Source organism: Hypomesus nipponensis, chromosome 20 (assembly GCF_054491055.1).
Source record: "Hypomesus nipponensis isolate SF chromosome 20, ASM5449105v1, whole genome shotgun sequence".
NCBI lineage: Eukaryota > Metazoa > Chordata > Actinopteri > Osmeriformes > Osmeridae > Hypomesus > Hypomesus nipponensis.
Window position 1 is genome coordinate 6,270,970 of NC_140380.1, and position 17,685 is coordinate 6,288,654.

Consider the following 17,685-nt stretch of genomic DNA (forward strand, 5'->3'; position numbering starts at 1 on the left):
ATGAGGCAAGGGTCTCTATGCTCCCTCAACATCTGGGGGTGCCTAAGTCAGGGCCCTGGGTAGCACGGTATAAGTTACTCAAGATGGATTACAGGACATTACAGGGCGTAAATATACACTTTATCAGTCAAAACAGACCGAAGGATATGCATCGGAACACAAAGCGTTATACTATATATTTAGTTTTGTCATTTTTACCTAAATATATTTGAGAATTCTTTACGACAAGTTTTGATCTTATTACGCTTCCATACAGTCTGTACATCCATTTCCTTCCCCTTAAATGTCTTTATGTAGACTAGTATATTATACACTCCTAAAAATGTAACCTAATGTTCCAGCACTTATCTTCAATCACAAGTGAATCTTTGCTTTGTTCAAATACGGATTAAATGTTCCATTAAATGTAAATGCTTGTGGCTTCTTTCAAATGGCCAAGAATTCGATGCGTGTGTGTGAATCAGCTCAAAGCCTAACAAGCAGCCTTGAGTCTTTTTTAATAACACTAAATCAAAGAGCACACATGGCCGTCCTTCTGAGACCCCGAGATAATTAAAAGCCCAGAAGAAGATGGTCAAACAGAGTGTCAACGGGCCGTGCAAACCACAGATCAACCGCCTCCGTTTCCGAAACGAGGATGATAATGGAGAACAGAGATGATGCTCAAAAGGGGGGGGGGGGGGGGAAATAGGCCAGGACGCTGCAGTCACCACGCCAAGATAACAACAAAACCCAGATTTCTTTTGTTTCTTTCTCCCCCTTCTCACGTGAGATAGTTTCATCTTCAAATGAAAGATTTTGACCCGTAAACAGATCTCGATTCTCCGAACCCAGCCTCCGCGGGGCAACAAAATCACCGCGTAGAAAGGAGCGCTCGCACAGAGCGCGGACCCCCCGAGTCCCTTTCTCTCCGACGCTAACGCTAAGTGTTCGTTTTTCTCTCATTGGTATTTAATCCGGTCGCAGCTCCCTGAGCAGGTGAAGTCAGCCAAAGACTTTCCCACGGTCCCTGGGAGCGAATCCTCCGCCCCGAGCCCTTCCTCGGGGGCGGCCATCTGTCCGCTCTGTGTGGTGTGTGTGAGGGGGGGCCGAGCATCAGCTGCTGCGGCCAAACTCAACGTTCCGACGCTCCGACGCTCCCCCTGCCTCCTGCTTCTCTTTCCTCCATAGAGAACGACAACAAAACAAGCTTGCCACGCACAGCAACGGGTTCAAACGCAAAACAAACAAACAAACAAACGGGAATTTCAATTTGTATTTTCACAAATACAAAACAAAAAAAATGACCTTGTCTATGATTTGATTGAAACAGACTATAAAAATACGACTATACCTTTGGGACTTTTTAGTACTCTTTACAACATTGTAATATTGACAGTGTTCCAAAAAATATATATTTTATAGGAATAGTTTAAGATGAATGAAAAAATAAAGAGCTACGCAGGAAAATGAAACGATTAAGCAACAAATGTGCACAGAAAGATCCGCACAGCGTTATTTGTTTAGATTATACACCCATTCTATTTATTTAACAATTCTTGGCCAAACGTAAATGTTGATGTCTGGGGCCAATTCTCATTAAGAATACCTCACCACCTTCCAACAAAAGAGTTCACCACATAAACCTTGACCTTTGCTCTTTCAGAGTATAAATCATCTACACTAGCGACTTCCACAGAACAATACGACTCATGGACAAAAGCTGCTTTAACAGAGACCCGCCGCCCCCCCCCCTCCCAAAAAAAATAAAAACCACCAAAAAAAGGAGAAAGATGAAAAATAACATCTCACCTCACGCCAAAAAAAAAGATATCTTACTTTGAATCTGGAATTCACGGCGATCATGTGACGTACTTCTTTCCTTCCTGCCGCCCCCATCCCCAAAGCATCCCCCTCTCTCTCTCTCTCTTTTTCCTCCTCCCCACCTCAAACTGCCATGTGCTATCATTTTATTTCCCACTCAAAGAGCGACTCGCTGTGGATCCGCTCCTCGTACTGGCCCGCCCGCCCGCCCGCAATTTTAAAATGCGTGACACTGCCTCGGAGGGAGCATGAGAACCAAAGTTTCCTCAATAGCAGGGTCCCCATACCCGGCCCGTAACCATGGAAGCAGATGCCTGCCCTCCCAGCCCTCCTTACCTCCTGGAAGCCGTGAGCTGTGAGCCGCTCCGTCAGTGAAAGGAGGGCACGCCTGTCTTTCTCCTCGCCCTGACCGAACTTGCCCTGCTCCTCAAAAGGAGCCATTGAACAGGTCACTGGTCTAGACTTGTTTGCACGGTCCAGGGAGCAGCCTTGATGTAACCCTTGCTCTCCTCTCTCTCTCTCTCTCTCTCTTTCTCTCGCTCTCTCTCCTCCGCCTGCCACACCAGCCGCCCAGCGACTGCAGACTGTGGAGGGGTAGGCGGTGAGGGGGGACATCGGAGACGTGGATTTGAAAAGGAGCCCCGTCCGATTTTGCCATTGTGCCTTTTCATTCATCGATCGAATGAATATCGAACCTTCTGTCCGTGCATGTGTGAAACGGATAGCTTAGCAAGCGTTTTCTTGTTTCTACTCAGGTCTGTGTTGTGTGCCAGACCTGGAATTCTTTTTTTCGCTCTCACTTGTAAGACCGTCATTTTCCTTTCCGTGTGTTTTCATACTGTTCCGAACCCCCCAAAAAATCATTCATGTTTATTTTAGTTTAAAAACGTATTTATAAAGTTGAACTTTGATTACAAATCCCTGAATCATTGTTTAATACAACCCATATTGCATTGTGAATGCAATCAATGTTTCATTAGAACTAAGAGTTTCATAATGTAATAGTGTAATCTAAGAAAAGCACTTAAAACCATGCAAACCAACAAATCAATCATTTGTCCTAATTTATTTAGGAGGTTTTTTTAATTTTAGAGAACGAAACACGGCAGGAAACCTTATACTCAGTCTAATTTTGTTATAGTCCACATCATGTGATACTATATAATATTGCATACAACTATTGTCCAAATTTGAATTCCAAATGAATGAACATTAGCTATTGAGAATGAACCAATGTAAAAATGTAATCCCAAGGACTCTCTATTCTTTAGTCAGAATAGGCCACCTGAAAGCAATGAAGCTTTTAATACAGCCAAAATGATAGCTGTCATTACAGTGTGTCTTCAGGTAGTCTCTCATGTCCAGCTGTGTGATCATGTTTACCGTGAGTATGGGTTTTTAATAGAAAGGGGGGGGGGGGGGGGGGGCGCTGGGGGTAGACGTGCGTGTGTATGTGCGTGAGAGAGAGACAGAGCAGCTCTTAGTATCATATATTGTGTAAAATAACGAGCCAAGGTTAGGGGGCGAATGTCAATATTTTACTATTGAATAACTAGCGTTCCTTTGAAACAAAAGAACCCCTCCTTTTGTCTAATTCAAATCAAATGGCATTTATTATTTATGCCTTTTTTTTTTACAAAATTATGACAAATATTTTAGAAATTAATTATAGCAAATATCAGAAAATGCCAACACTTATTTATTGGTTTAATGTTTTACAGACATGTAAACATTTGAATTTGAGAATCACCTGAATTACATTTGCATCTGAATTGATCATATTTGAAAGCAAACTAATAGTTAACTTTTGTTGGATGAAATATGCAAGCTGTTAAATAAGTTAAATAGATAAACATTTAGAAATAATGTATAGATTCATTTGTATACAAGTCAAAATGTAGGGGCCAAAAATCAGTACTCCACGAGACATGTTGCTATGGAAGGGTTTGTTAAAAGGGGAGGGTGGGGGGGGGGGGGGGGAGTGCGGGTTGGGACAAAACAGGGCAGAAAATGAGCAAATTCAAAGACAGAGGAAGAGAGACCAAAGGAACCAGTGGAGTGAGAAAACAAAAGGCATTGTGGCCCCAGGATCCTCAAAACAATCCCGGCTGCCTCCACAATAAGCCTCCAGCCTGCTAGCGGCCGGGCCGGGCCACAGCCACCACACAGCCAACACGGCACAAGCAAACAGAAGGGTCTGAGGTCGGTGCCACCTCGATGTGGCTGGAACATATAGAAGATAGGGACCGCAGGCATCGGATGAATCCTGCTGAACCAGGATATAAACCCTTCTGATAACCACTGGTGTTGATATTGGGACCCATCTAATAGGCTAAATGTTGACACGCGTTTTCTGGAGAAAATAAATATTGAATCATCATTTTTATGTGCATTAATATAACTATTAATGCACATTAAAATGTTCTACAACTTTGTAATATTTAGATAGTTAGGATAGTATGTTTCCTTGTTGTTGTAAAGTATGACAATAAAACGAAAACATCGTACAAAACTCAAGTATCCGCATATCGCCTGTAATAACGTGCAGATTTTAAAATTGCACATGCAATTCATTAATTCAAGGGAGTGAGAATTTAAGCAAATTAGAAGTATAGAAAATAGAAATATTTGATTGAAGGAAAATATAATGAAATCACATTGAGTTTATTTGCCATTTGTATGGCACGGGCCTCTCTCAAACCAGATATCTGCACCGTTTTCAAGCTATTAAACATAAAGGCTAAACAAAGGTCAAATAAAACCAAATGTGTGCTCAGATCCAACCGATCTGGGGCTGCCTAACAGGGAGGGTAGGAGTGTTATGACGGGGCCCTGAGGCTGGAAGATGGGAATACACACACACACACACAGCCTCAGCAGTAGGAACGAGGGCTGGAGGAGGATAGCGGAGCAGGGAGCTGCCAAAAGGAAACACAATGCACCGTGGTTCCACACGGACAGGCCAAACCAGACACGAAAATGACAAATCTGCTTTCTATATATTCATCTGTCTGCCTCCTCTCTCTCCCACGCACACACACACACACACACACACACGAGATTATAATTAAGCAAAGTATTTACCAAATACAATTTAAATGACAGCTTACTTTTTTGTCTCGTGTCTAGAGATGTATTTTGCACCAGTTAATGAAGGGTTGTTATTGAAATGTTAATGGGTGGGTCATTGTCATGGAACATAGCCTAGAAAATTCAATTCAAAGGGCTCCCCCAAAAATGTATGCTATTCATTTACAAAGTAAGTATTAAAAAAAAGTTGGACCAAAAAATTATGACAAGGCCTACATTCACTTTCATTTCCAGAGAATTACAAACAAGTGCAGTGAGGAATCCGATATGCCATTTTAATGGAATCAATTCACTTCAACGGCTACTCAACTTAACCTTGACCACTTGAGGAAAAGCAGAAGAGAACCAAGCGAGCACTCTGCTCTGGGCGAACAAGTCTGCCTCGATACTGCCCATACTCTGGGCCATCCATCACATTTGGGTCTTAATTGAATGACAGCAGAACAAAAATCGATTAAAAAGGTAACAGGAGACAGCTTTGGATTTCCTCACACAAGTCACTGTCTGGGCCTCTTTCATCTCCCTCCCTCCCTCCCACCCACCCCCTCTCCTCATCACAGGCCCCATCTTGGTGGGCCGGCCCGCCGTGACCTTAAAAAGCAAACAAGCCGCCCCATCATCGCCACAGTCCTGCCCCCCGAGACTGCCTGGGTATGAGTAGGCTCTTGCAGCAGATACAACAGCATCTCTTCTTGAACACCAGAGGAGGGGGTTTGCCCCCCAGGACCCTGGCAGGAATACACCCCATCAACCCCCAGAGAATGCGAGGAGATGACAGAGAACTTATGATGGCGGCATTCAGACGGACAGCTTCCTCCCTACGCTTTCTCTATTCTTGCGGAGCCTTCTCGCTGCTGATTGGACAGGCAGCTTCCAACGTGATTCCTGGGAGGGAAGGGAGGGGGGGGGGTCACATGTGACATGGCTGTATAACTGATCCATGTGGTTTGGCTGGGGTGGGGACACACAATCTGCCTGCCTAATATTACCCCTTTAATACACACACACACCCACACAGCCACTGCTGCTGCTGTCAACCCCTTTGCCCCCTCTCTCTGACACCCACCCAGGCTAGTGGCCCCCTCGTTCAGATCAAGCCCACAGGTGCCAGCACAGACCACAGAGGACATCCTAATCTCGGCAGCTTCTGCAGACAGGCCCTTCATGTGTCAGACGGCACAGTCCATCTGCGATGGCTCTGGCTCACCACAATTATGATTTTCTTCTTTTTTATTTTTTACAGCTAACGTGGTTATTTTTGGATACCAAAAAACATTCAAGCTGAATTTTATTTATTTTATTTTTTTTGGGGGGGGGGGGGGTTGGAAAAAAAGGTTATTCACTGGTTGTGCTTGTTTGATAACATTGTTTTGAGTTATGTGAGTTAATGAGGCTGTGTGGGGCTAGTGCGAGCCTTTTATAATTATACAGGCATTAGTCAGCAGCTTGGTCATTTTATAAAATTGAGGCCATTTAAGGTACAAAATAGACACTAGATGAAAACAGTCCCTGCTCCAATCCCTAACCCTTTATAGTCTTCAAAGGCCAGCTCGTCTGCATCAACACAAGGTGAGAGTCCTAACACACAGCCTGGCTCTGTCACCAAACACTAACATTAGCTTAAGAAGGTGCTTCGGCTGTGGATCTGGAACAATAAGAAACCCTTTGCATACACACCACTCAAAGGGGCCGTTTAATTAGGTGTAAAGCAACAAATCCTGCCTATTCACTGGTCGGACACTTGTGGTGGTGGAGTGGAGGGTATCACCAGAGAGAGAGAGAGAGAGAGAGAGAGAGAGACGATCATCATAATGCTGAAGGAGTCCCCCCCCCCTCCCCCTTCACAAAGACACACTCCTGACTCACGGATGCCTGTGTGTTAACAAGCTCACCGTCTGCCTCTCCTATTCATTGTGTTTTAAATGAGGGCTAATGGACAAACAAAACAACAGGACATACAGAGTCCCTCCTGGAGAGAGCTGCTCTTTTAATGACGCCTACCCTGGTGGTGTCCCCCTTAATGGGCAGGGACACGGTCTTGAACTTGTCACAAGGTGATGGCACACGTTATATGATAAACAAATAAATAATTAAAAAGAGTGAGAATAAGAAAATGCATTATCAAATGATCTCTCAACAGTGCGGTGAATTACCAGCTAATTAACAAAATATTAAATTCTATTTTTTTTTTTACATTAAATATTCGTTTGAACTCACCACTGAAAAATGGGTGTACAATTTGAAGATCGTTTTGGGAAAAGCTTGCTGCATTTCAAGATGGCAAAATTTGAAAAATAATATTGTCTCCCATTTTTTGTCTAGCCATATTTAGTTTATCCAATCTGTACATAATTTGTCAATTTCTGTAAACATTTGAATGAAATACTGAATTAAATTGTCGAGACCTGTCTGTGTAATTGCTTTAGGTATGTTTAAATGGAAAGTATTAAAACCAATAAAATGTTCCACTTAAGGTAAGGTAAAAAAACGAAATTCAATGAATGGTGGATTTAATATCTTCTCCCCTGGAAAATATTAACCATGCTAAATGCAATATTTTTGCACACAATGACATAAAAGTGTTTAGCCAGAATAAGAAAAGCTCTGTCCAAAAAAAAAGATAAGTAATTTATTATAAACAGATCAAAAATGTGAAACAAAAAGATGAAAGATAATTTTTTTTTTTTTAAGGAAGCAAACCAAGTCTGCATGACACTTTAATAAAAGTTGCAACAAAAAGCTAATTCACTAGCCGATTGGGTGGTACAGTTAATCCTGTAGGACAAACCCCGAGACCAATCTTATTTGATGGAACCCCCTGCTGCTAGATCCAGCTTCAGGCTGGGGGATCCTAAGTGTGAAGGACACATACCGAAGCACTCTAAGGTTCTGGAACATTCTACGAATTTACTGAAAATCAGCATGGCTGTTTCCTTTAGTTTCAGAGCTATTTAATTGCACTACAGCACTAAAGAATTACATTTTCGTAATTGTGGTGTTTTATGCTTACATTTTCATATCCCTTAATAAATTACAATTCATTTAGATCTTTTGTGAATTGTTGTGTTCTTACTTTCCTATTAATAAAATATAAACATAATGTACTTTAAATATCATGTACTTTAAAATCATTCTTTGTAGAGAATAAAATAATTTTACCAAATACAGAAAGCCTATTTACTGAATATTACAATATAAACACAGTATACTATAAAATGATACACTATGCAGTACACATTTTAGGCAAGAGCAACCATAAAAAAAAAACATAAATGGCTAGTAGCCTAGTATGTCAAACCTGAGGGTAATTATTGCTTAGGACGCTCTCAGTGGAAACGTGGCTTGTGAGAAACCAGAGCGCAAATCCAAACAGTGACGGCTGAGTCGAGAAACGCATCCACTTAGTCAAGGAGGCTCAGGCCCACAGTCATCATGGGGTGGGCAACAAGGGGGAAGAGAAAGAAAAAAGAAATGATGGAGAGGATAGACAACAGGGAGGAGGAGGAGAGACGCAGTCCTAACATGACTGTGCGAGAGAGTGTGCGAGAGCGAAAGACAAAAACAGGGAGGGACAGTATTTGACGGTTCCAAAAATGCGTGCGGGACCTCAAGTGTACTTAATAAAGTGTGTTTGAGCACACTGGAGTGTGTGTGCCTTTCAAAGGTACCGGGACAAGTGTGTGTGTGCTGGTTTGCGTGTGTGTGTGTGTGTAGTGCTGCTGGAATGTGCTTGCCTTTCAGCTCTCCCGTGGTCAGGGGGCCAAAGGCGGCCAGTGTCTTAAAGCCAGCTCTGGGTCAGCTCAAACACTGGTCGCCATTCATGACCAGATCAAGTTGATGTGAGAATCTGCCCCTCCACTGCCCTCGATTTCCATATGAATGCTTTAGAAAAACTGCATGATCCCTGCACTAGGGAGCCATTGCAGGGAGAGAAAACACACATTTGCTCTCCTGGGTACTACCCCACACACACAAACACACACACACACACACACATTTTGCCTGACATGCCAGCTTGTACGCCTGTCTTAAACAGTAAACAAACACCGAAATAAGAGCACCCTCATGCATGCATATACGGTATTAGTAAACATACAATGCCGTCCTGCACACACACACACACACACGAGAGCTTGCACACACACACACACACACACACACACACACACACACACAAAAGGTCAACTCCATTGTCAGCACAGCAGCTTGTAAATCAAAACGCTCATGCATACACACAGACAAATGGGCTCTATGACACACACACACACACCCGCACACGCAAATACACATAATAAAAATTCCACGCTGCCTATATCCCAGCACCTAAGTAACAAAGCTCAGTCGAGCAAAGAGGGCGAGCCGCGAGCCGAGCAAACAGTACCAGCGGCTCAGCGGCGACATTCGCAACGCACGCTCGTCCAAACCCGAAGTGTGTGCGCACGCACAAAACAAATCCCCCCCACCTCCCCCTTCCCCCCAAAAAACCAGGAGACGTCAGTTAGATAGCGAGGAGGGAAGCGCAGAGCCTCGTTTGGCCCCGTGGTCTCTCATACCCCGTGTCTTCTGCATCCTCTGTGTTCTCTGCCTTGCAGGCCGAACGCCAGCCCTCCGCCTCGCCCTCCGCCTGGGCATGCGTGTGCCTCACACACACACACACAGCCCAACACTCCCATTGTTCCTGCTCCGCGGGTCGGCCTGGGACAGACCCCAGCAGGCCCTTCGTCGGCCCCTTAAAAAAATAGGTGGGCCCCGACCCTGAGAGCGGCCCATCTCCTGCCCTGGGGGGGGGAGGACTGGGAGACTCTCCAGACAATATGGAGATTAGGGGTTAGAGGACCGGGAGAGGTGGGGAGCAGGGTGACGCTCGCACCCGGACACACGCACTGCACACACACTCTCTCACACGCACACACACACAATCATATGGAGGTGGTTTAGGAAAACACACGGCCCGAGAGAGGGACCCACAGGGTGTAGCTGCAGCTACATCTCGTGCATGTGCGGAGGACGGGCGTGTCGACGCGATTCGTCACGCCCCCGGAGCCAAGCCTCGGCCACGGGATCAGAGCGCCCTGCATCCAGAGCCACACACACACACACACAAGTCACTTTAGGGTCACTCGTGCTTAATTGTTTTGTTTGTCAGTTGTTTGTATTTATTGTTGCTTGCCTTATTTGATAACTTTGTACAGCACTTGGTCAGCGTTGGCTGTTTTGAAATGTGCTCTATAAATGAACAGACTTGACACACACACACACACAAACCCCCAGGTACCACGAAACGTTCTCATTTTTGGAAATTGTTCCGGAGAAAACTTCCAGCAAAATAGCAAAGTCCTCCATCGGCGCTGTGTTGATTCGGAGCCCGGCCAATGACGGCAATTAGTTTGAGTCATCAGCGTCAGTGATTTTGCCGAAAACGATGACTCTGTGTTTCTGTGATGGAGGGTCAGGTAAGCATAGCGCTACGCCTGTGCATGGTAATCATAAACAACCAGCGGCAGGGAGAAAAAAAAAAGAAGCAAAATAGCACTCCACTCGGCGATAACATCGGCGAGTGATGTGGTTATAAACAAACTAATCGCTAATTGCGTTCCGTGTCAAACGACGAACGAGTTGCCTCTCTCAGAACCTGGACACGTGACGTTGCTCTCTCTTATTTTTGTGTGTGTCTGTGTGTGTGTTGGGGGGTTGGGGGCGTAATTATTTGGGGGTTTTCTAGGCCTCTCAGTAAAGGGGGCTTCCTTCTGCACAGGCGCCGGTCTCCCACATGCAGATAAGGCTGGCCTCAAATATTTGTTGCTAGGCATTGCTGCAACACAGAGCCACTTGTTGTTAATGTTCTTTTGTTTCTTTTTTTAATGTACCCTGGTAGCCAGTTCTTGTCTCCAAGACACAGGTGAAACTGGTCATGGTTTCATGCCATAAAGCGACCCCTTGATGCAAACACAATCTCGGGGTACTATCCGATTCAACTGAAGGTTCTTGAAAAAGGAGATAGCTGTGATTGGGAGCTGTGTCTTAGGGAAAAAAAGGTAATGAACAACAGTCTGATGTATACATGTTATTCTGCTGGTCCAAAATGTCTGTGGTTTGCGAGGAGGAGGTCCAATGTTTCTATGCCGGCCACCTGGACCAGAGTGTGCTGTTTTTAAACTGTCATGATCGGAGGCGATCGGAGCCAGATTGGACGTCTTATCTACAAGGGTGCTCGGTCTTGTGTGGATCAAAAAGCGAAGACACACGAGAGCCAAGTCTGATCAACAAAAAAAAATCCACAGTTTACACAAAAGGCAGAGTCTAAATCATGTCAAAACCCAATCAAAGGGAAAACAGAATCCGCATCCCCCCCCCCGCCCCCGCCGAAAAGCAAAAAGCCTTTTGAAGTCGTGAGAAAAGAAGAAAAAAAGAAAAGAAAAGGGGGTTGTGGAGTTTGTGGCGAGGAAAGGGAAAGCAAAGAGACTCATTTTTATCTGTGTGTTTGGATAGTTCTCCCTTTTGTGCCGGGCTGCGTCCCTGCTGCCTGGGTCTCAACCACAGCCCTCTCAGGCTGCAGCCCTCACTCTGCCAGCTAGACAAACACACAGCGAGAGAGAGAGAGAGAGCCAGAGAGAGAGAGAGCCAGAGAGAGAGAGAGAGAGAGAGAGAGCCAGAGAGAGAGAGAGCCAGAGAGCCAGAGAGAGAGAGAGCCAGAGAGAGAGAGAGAGAGAGCCAGAGAGAGAGAGAGAGAGAGAGCCAGAGAGAGAGAGAGAGAGACAGAGAGCCAGAGAGAGAGAGAGCCAGAGAGAGAGAGATCCAGAGAGAGAGAGAGCCAGAGAGAGAGAGAGAGAGCCAGAGAGAGACAGAGAGGGAATTACATCATGCCTCTGTCATTCCCAAGATACGTTCAAGGCCCGCGGTTCAACAGGTTCAAGCGCTTGCACGCAGATGAAGGCTAATGTTAACTCACTGAGGCAAGAGATCCTTCATACTGTACACGAACCCTCCTACCCCCCCCCCCCCCCACCACCACCACCCTCCCCCCGTCCCCCCTCCCCCTCCACCACCACCACCTCTCTCCCCCCTCTGGCAGACCTTGGCAGTCATTACAAGGGGATTGGGTTACTGCTTGGTCTGAGGATTCTGACCGCCCCTTAAGCCGCCCCCCTGACCCTCCCTAGCCCCCCCTCCATCTGTCTGGTGACATAGAACCTGGACGTGTCACCCCCTCGTTGCTGTCTGACCGAGCGAGGCCCGCGGAGCCAAAGCGCAGGGTCTCTGTGTGTCTCTGTATCTATGGAGGCAGATGTTCCACCTCCTGGCTGGCCGCACTGTAAGTGAGACCAATCACAGCAGGGGTAAACAGAGACACAAATGTCTCCCCCCCCCCCCCCACTTCCCTCACCGAGGACGTGGGGGGGGGGGGGGGGGGGGCCGAGAAGGCGACGTGGATTCCCCCTTGCGCCGCCACCGCCGCCACTCCTCCATTCAAACGGATTTCATTACACTCTCTGGGCGGTGCAGCCTTGCCTTGCGCGGGCGAACGCCGGGGGGGGGAACTGATCTGGGATTTGGGCCCCTCCTGACAAACACTCTGCTGCAAAGGCACAAGAGCACGCTGGACCCCAGGACTGCTTCAAGAGCTCTCCTTAACACGGGGGGTTATTATCACTTCATAAATGTATCAGAACACATTTCATGTTCCCGGTTCCATCATTAAAAATATATCTATTTTCCTTTCTTCTGGCAGGAAAATCAAATCCACCTGACTTGGAAATGAGGAGGGGGTGGGAGAGAAGGACAGATAAAAACAGCAGTTGTCCATTTGGGCCACCATCTATTCATTGCCCCTGTTTAATTTCTTTTGGGTGCATAATCCTTTCACTTTCAATAGCAAATTTAACAGTCCCCAAGGTCCCAGAACCAGACTGGTCAATAGAAAACCAGACAACTAATTACTGCGCACACCACGCTCTCTCCCTCTCTCTCTTCCACTGTCCTCCTCTCCCTCTCTCGTCCCTTCCTTTCTCTCTCTCCCTCTCTCGTCCCTTCCTTTCTCTCTCTCCCTCTCTCGTCCCTTCCTTTCTCTCTCTCCCTCTCTCTCTTCCACTGTCCCCCTCTGTCCCTCTCTCCCTCCCACTGTCTCCCTCTCTCGTCCCTTCCTTTCCCTCTATCTCTCTCTCTCTCTCTCTCTCTCTCTCTCTCTCTCTCTCTCTCTCTCTCTCTCCGGCAGCTGTGGGGTTCATGTACACAAGAGCAGCAGCCAAGACGTATTAGGTTTCCACTTCCCAGACCTCCGTTAAAAGCCTCTAAACCTGTCCCATAACAGCCCTTCAGTCTCACAAACATGCATAGCATTTCACACAGACGAACACAATACACACACACGCACACAAACTAGACTTAGATTAGCGTGAACATTTTTCTAATGTCAATTGTCAACAATTCCTAATGTCAGACCGCTAAAAATAATATGTGTACAGACAGAACTGAGCTTGAGGTTTGGTAGATGCTGTAAAATAATGTATTCAATCAAGAGTAAGAAGCAAGAGTACAAACTGTAGTATAAACATTGATGCCATTTAGCTTTTACAGAACATAATTACCCCGTAATTAAGTGCTTGTTTTTGTGTAATAAATTATGGAGCAGTTTGACAAGCAATTCTTTATGAACAATGATGACAGCTAAATTACAAAAAAAAACAACTAATATGATTGTCGTGGCAGACATTGGTGGTAATATCACTGGGGATAATCCATAGGATGGTTTGATCATGAACATTTCTTTCATACAAAACATAATTGTATTCAAATGTATATCACACAGATTACCATCTGTAGCACATACATATTTCAGTCACTCGTACGTACAGTATACAACCTCATCCTAACCCTCAAAAAGGCTTTAAGGCCCATAAACTGGGGCCTTACCGTGCGATAAAACATGTGGGCGACTGTTATCGTATGTTACCATGTCTGTCTGAGCTTTTTCCACATCCAGGCCTTCCCTACAGTGGAGTGGTTGATAGAGGGTAGTGGCCTCGTCCCCTGTTTCCCCTGATATGCCGGCTGTGATAATAAAACCTCAGTGTTCCATGCTCGGTGCTGAACGCAGCCCACGTAGAGAAGCTGCTGTGCCTGTCTAACCCCTCTCTCTCCAAAACAGACACATTTCTCAGCCTGGCGGCGACACTGCACGTCAGCCCCTCAGCAGAGCCCATCGGTTTGCTGGTAGGGCTTGAAAAAAAAAAGAAAAAAAAAAAAAAAGTCCCCTCAATTAAGATCACTTCCCTCAGACAATGGGAAGAGTTAGCCCCACTGTGACCTGCGTGGAAGCTGCCTTTTGTCTCATTCCCGATGTTTGCTGTGGCTCATTGTGCCTCCATTATCCTCAACCTCCCCCCCCCCCCACACACACACACAGAACAGCCCCCCACCCTCCTCCTCCTCGTCACACAAACACCCTTTACACTCCACCCGTCGCATGACGCCCACCACACTCTCCCAAGATGGAAGCGTTCATGTATGGAAGCCATTTTCCCATGTACCCCTGAGCACTGCCCCACCTCCTCTCCCCCCCCCCCGACCCTTGTCCTCGACACCCACGCGCGCGCACACACACACACACACACAGCCGTCGGGCAATCAAAAGGCCGGCACTGAGGTGGTTAAAGGCCCCCAGCCGGCGAGAGTGGTGCAGAGCCAACGTCATGTGGCTCTGGACAAGTCAGGTCGTACACAACCCTGCTACACACACCAGACGAGGTCCCCTCGGCTCGCAAACAAGGCTGACGGGCCCCTGTCAGCTCAAAGGCGAGCAGACAAATTGCCTGTGATCCTTTGACCCTTGGAGAACGGGCAACTGTCCAAAACAAACTGCTCTAAAAACGAAAAAAATAATCTGCCAAATGGAATATGTAAATTGGATCTAACCAGCCACAGAAAAACTTCAGCACTTCATCATAAATAAGGTGTTTAAATGGTCCGGGTTGGGCCAGTGTCTTTGGCCCCAATCTCCTTTATGAATCCAGACTTAATTATCTCAGGGAAGAGATCCTCTTGCCTGTGTAAAAAGCTGGCAGCAAATAAAGGAAGAAAAAGTGGGTGAGTGGGTTACATTTGTCTAAGAATTGGGCGGGAATGGGGTGGGGGTATTGAGGAGGAATGTGCCCCCTCCCACAATCCTCCCCCTTTGCCCCTCTCTTTCTCTGCTTTTTGTGTCCGTCAGGGGAGCGGGATAAGAAATGGATCGCTGGTGAAGCGACACACAGTCTCTATCACAGACATGACATCATCCTCTTTACAACAAACCCCAATGGGGGCCATTTCTAGGAGATTGCTACATGGTGCACATTCAATACCACAATGTGTAAGAGTTTGTCTCCTTGTGTGTGTGTGTGTGTGTGTGAGACTTCTCTCTTCAGCGGTACCCCTATTCATTTCATCAAGATATGTTAAGTAGAGAGCGGCGGTATTGTTTCGCGAGTTTCGAACCCAACTGAAACGAAAACGGCCGTCTCCAGCTGCCGTAGGCGTGCCTCAGCATTAGCCCTGTCTGCCACAAACACAACACTGAACCTGCCCCTCCAAAACATCACAAGATGTGTTCTTCTCCAAGATGTGTCACTCTTCCGCGAGGCTTCGTCGCTCTGCCTTCTGGGTCGCGGTCTGACTTCCTGTTGGGATCTCGAGCCGGTGTTGCCATCCTGACAAGGCAGCCCTGTCAGTCACGTAGCACCGGCGGGCTAGCAGCTAATAAAACACTGGGTCTAATTGAGCTTTTCCTTCCATTCCCAGCAAACAGGCTCGTTTACAGTCTTTCAACAACCTGTGACAGGCTAGCTGCTAACAGTACATCGCCTACGCAGAATAGCAAAAAAAAAAAAAAAAAAACAGCCACACCTGGTACAAACAAGAGGTAGAAGCTATACTACACTTATGACTACAACGCCAGGGAAGATTTCTCGAATGTATCATTTCACACAGGCTGTTAGCCATGTTTTTTTTTTTCATGGAGCGACTCCAAGATAGATTTGTCATATGCTGAGCAGCAGGGATGCAAAACGCGACCCAAAAAAACCCAAGATGATTTTGTTACCGTTATCCTTGCCGCGGAGAAACCGTGTTCATATTCCTTTTGACGTGGAGGTTGGGTTTCCCACAAAATATAGAAAGCGAGTCTAATGTTGCTTTCACGCAAGAACATTAGTGGTTGCTTCTTAATAATGTGAGCGCTAAGGATGTGCTGCTAAACCCGAAAAAAAAAGAAGCAATTTCGAAAGACGAATTCTCTGGGAGAATGAGCCGTGGAATCAGAGGCCCCTCTAATGTGGAACAGCAGTCAGTTCGGCCCAAAATACAACTTTGCTACAATGACTTCATCAGCACTCGTTAGGAAGGTGTGCAATTCTGCTTCTTCGGGAGACAGTGACCTACATGACGAAAATAGAGAACTAGATTGGCCGGAGGACATTTGTGTGTATATATAAAAAGTGCAGTGGAGACAGTCGAGATCCTGATAGCTTTCCTCTCACACTTTGAGTCGTGCCGCTGAAAGAACGCACACATTTAGAACGCGGCACAGACAGCAGAGGCCCAAAATAATGCTTAGAGCACAACTCTGCGCGCGGCCATTTCTTTTCCCATCTCCCTGTTTTTTTATTTTCTTTTTCCACGCCCAAGGCTATGTTCTAAAATGCCAACTTCCACAGGAGAAAGAGCAGTGCATTAACGCCTGTCAAAACACTTCATTCCTGTGTCAGGGAGACATCTGATGGAGTATCAGAAGATCAACTAAACTCGGAGAACTCTCTTCAGAGGAAAGTGAGTAAGATAAAAAAAGAATGAGAAAAAAATGAAAAAAGGAAGTTGTAACAGAAACAACCCACAAACCCTCAAAGTGAGACGACAAACATCAAAGTTTGAAACTTTCTGCAGTTCCTGGGAGGCTGCAGGGAGTCCAGTCTCTCACAGTGGGCTAGGCTGTTACACTAACTTATCACAGTTCTCCAAGGACCTACACGGTCAAAGGCCTAGGGCCTACACTGTAAATTGAACGTGATCACAACCAAATAAGAGTATTTGATTCTAGTTATTGACACTTCAATCTGAGCTTTTTTTAATGGAGTTTACAAACAGTTATATTCTCATTTGTAAAGAACTGAACATAAATCAAAAGATCCTTTTTTAAGACACACACAACAACAAAAAACCTTGAAACCATGCAAAGAAATAAGCAAATAATCAAACACTGCCATTTTTCACCAGCAGTTTTTAACCAGATTTCTCTCTCAATAAACTACAATTTTACAGCAGTTCCTCTGAGCAGTTGCACATCGAGCCAAATGTGTCGTGATCAGCTAAGGGATGTTCCATAGATGAAGCAACTGCAAACAAACTGCAAAACAAGCAGCCTTTCAGCAACTTTTTCACAGAATTAGGATTCATGGGGCACGGCTAAATAGGCTGACAGAGGGACTCGTGCTCCTGTGTGTGCACAAACACGGAAACCACCCAGAGCAACTGCACCATGTCAATTAGCTCAATAATCAGCCACCATAATGAGCCGTCGTAAAAAAGTCAGTTTAGGCACCACGGTCATTTCCAGGTTGAAGGCAGGCACATGCTCTCCAACTGCTAGACAACAGTTTGCCTAGGCTGGAGAACAGGCGGTTGTTCGACTTTGAGTTCATAGCATTGTTCATGACCTGCCTGGATTGTGAATTCGGGGGTAGTTCTGACACAAAAGCCACCACTCCCTCCAAGCCTCCCTCCCCTCCTTCTCCCCCATCTACCTTGCCCCCTCAAGCACAG

General features: G+C 46.0%; 1 long non-coding RNA gene across 3 annotated transcripts in view; it reads right to left on the bottom strand.

Moving 5' to 3' along the window:
- The window catches only part of LOC146246102 (uncharacterized), a 50,450-nt gene that overhangs the window by 25,990 nt on the left and 6,775 nt on the right, over nt 1-17,685 (bottom strand). The gene's annotated exons all lie outside the window — the stretch shown is intronic.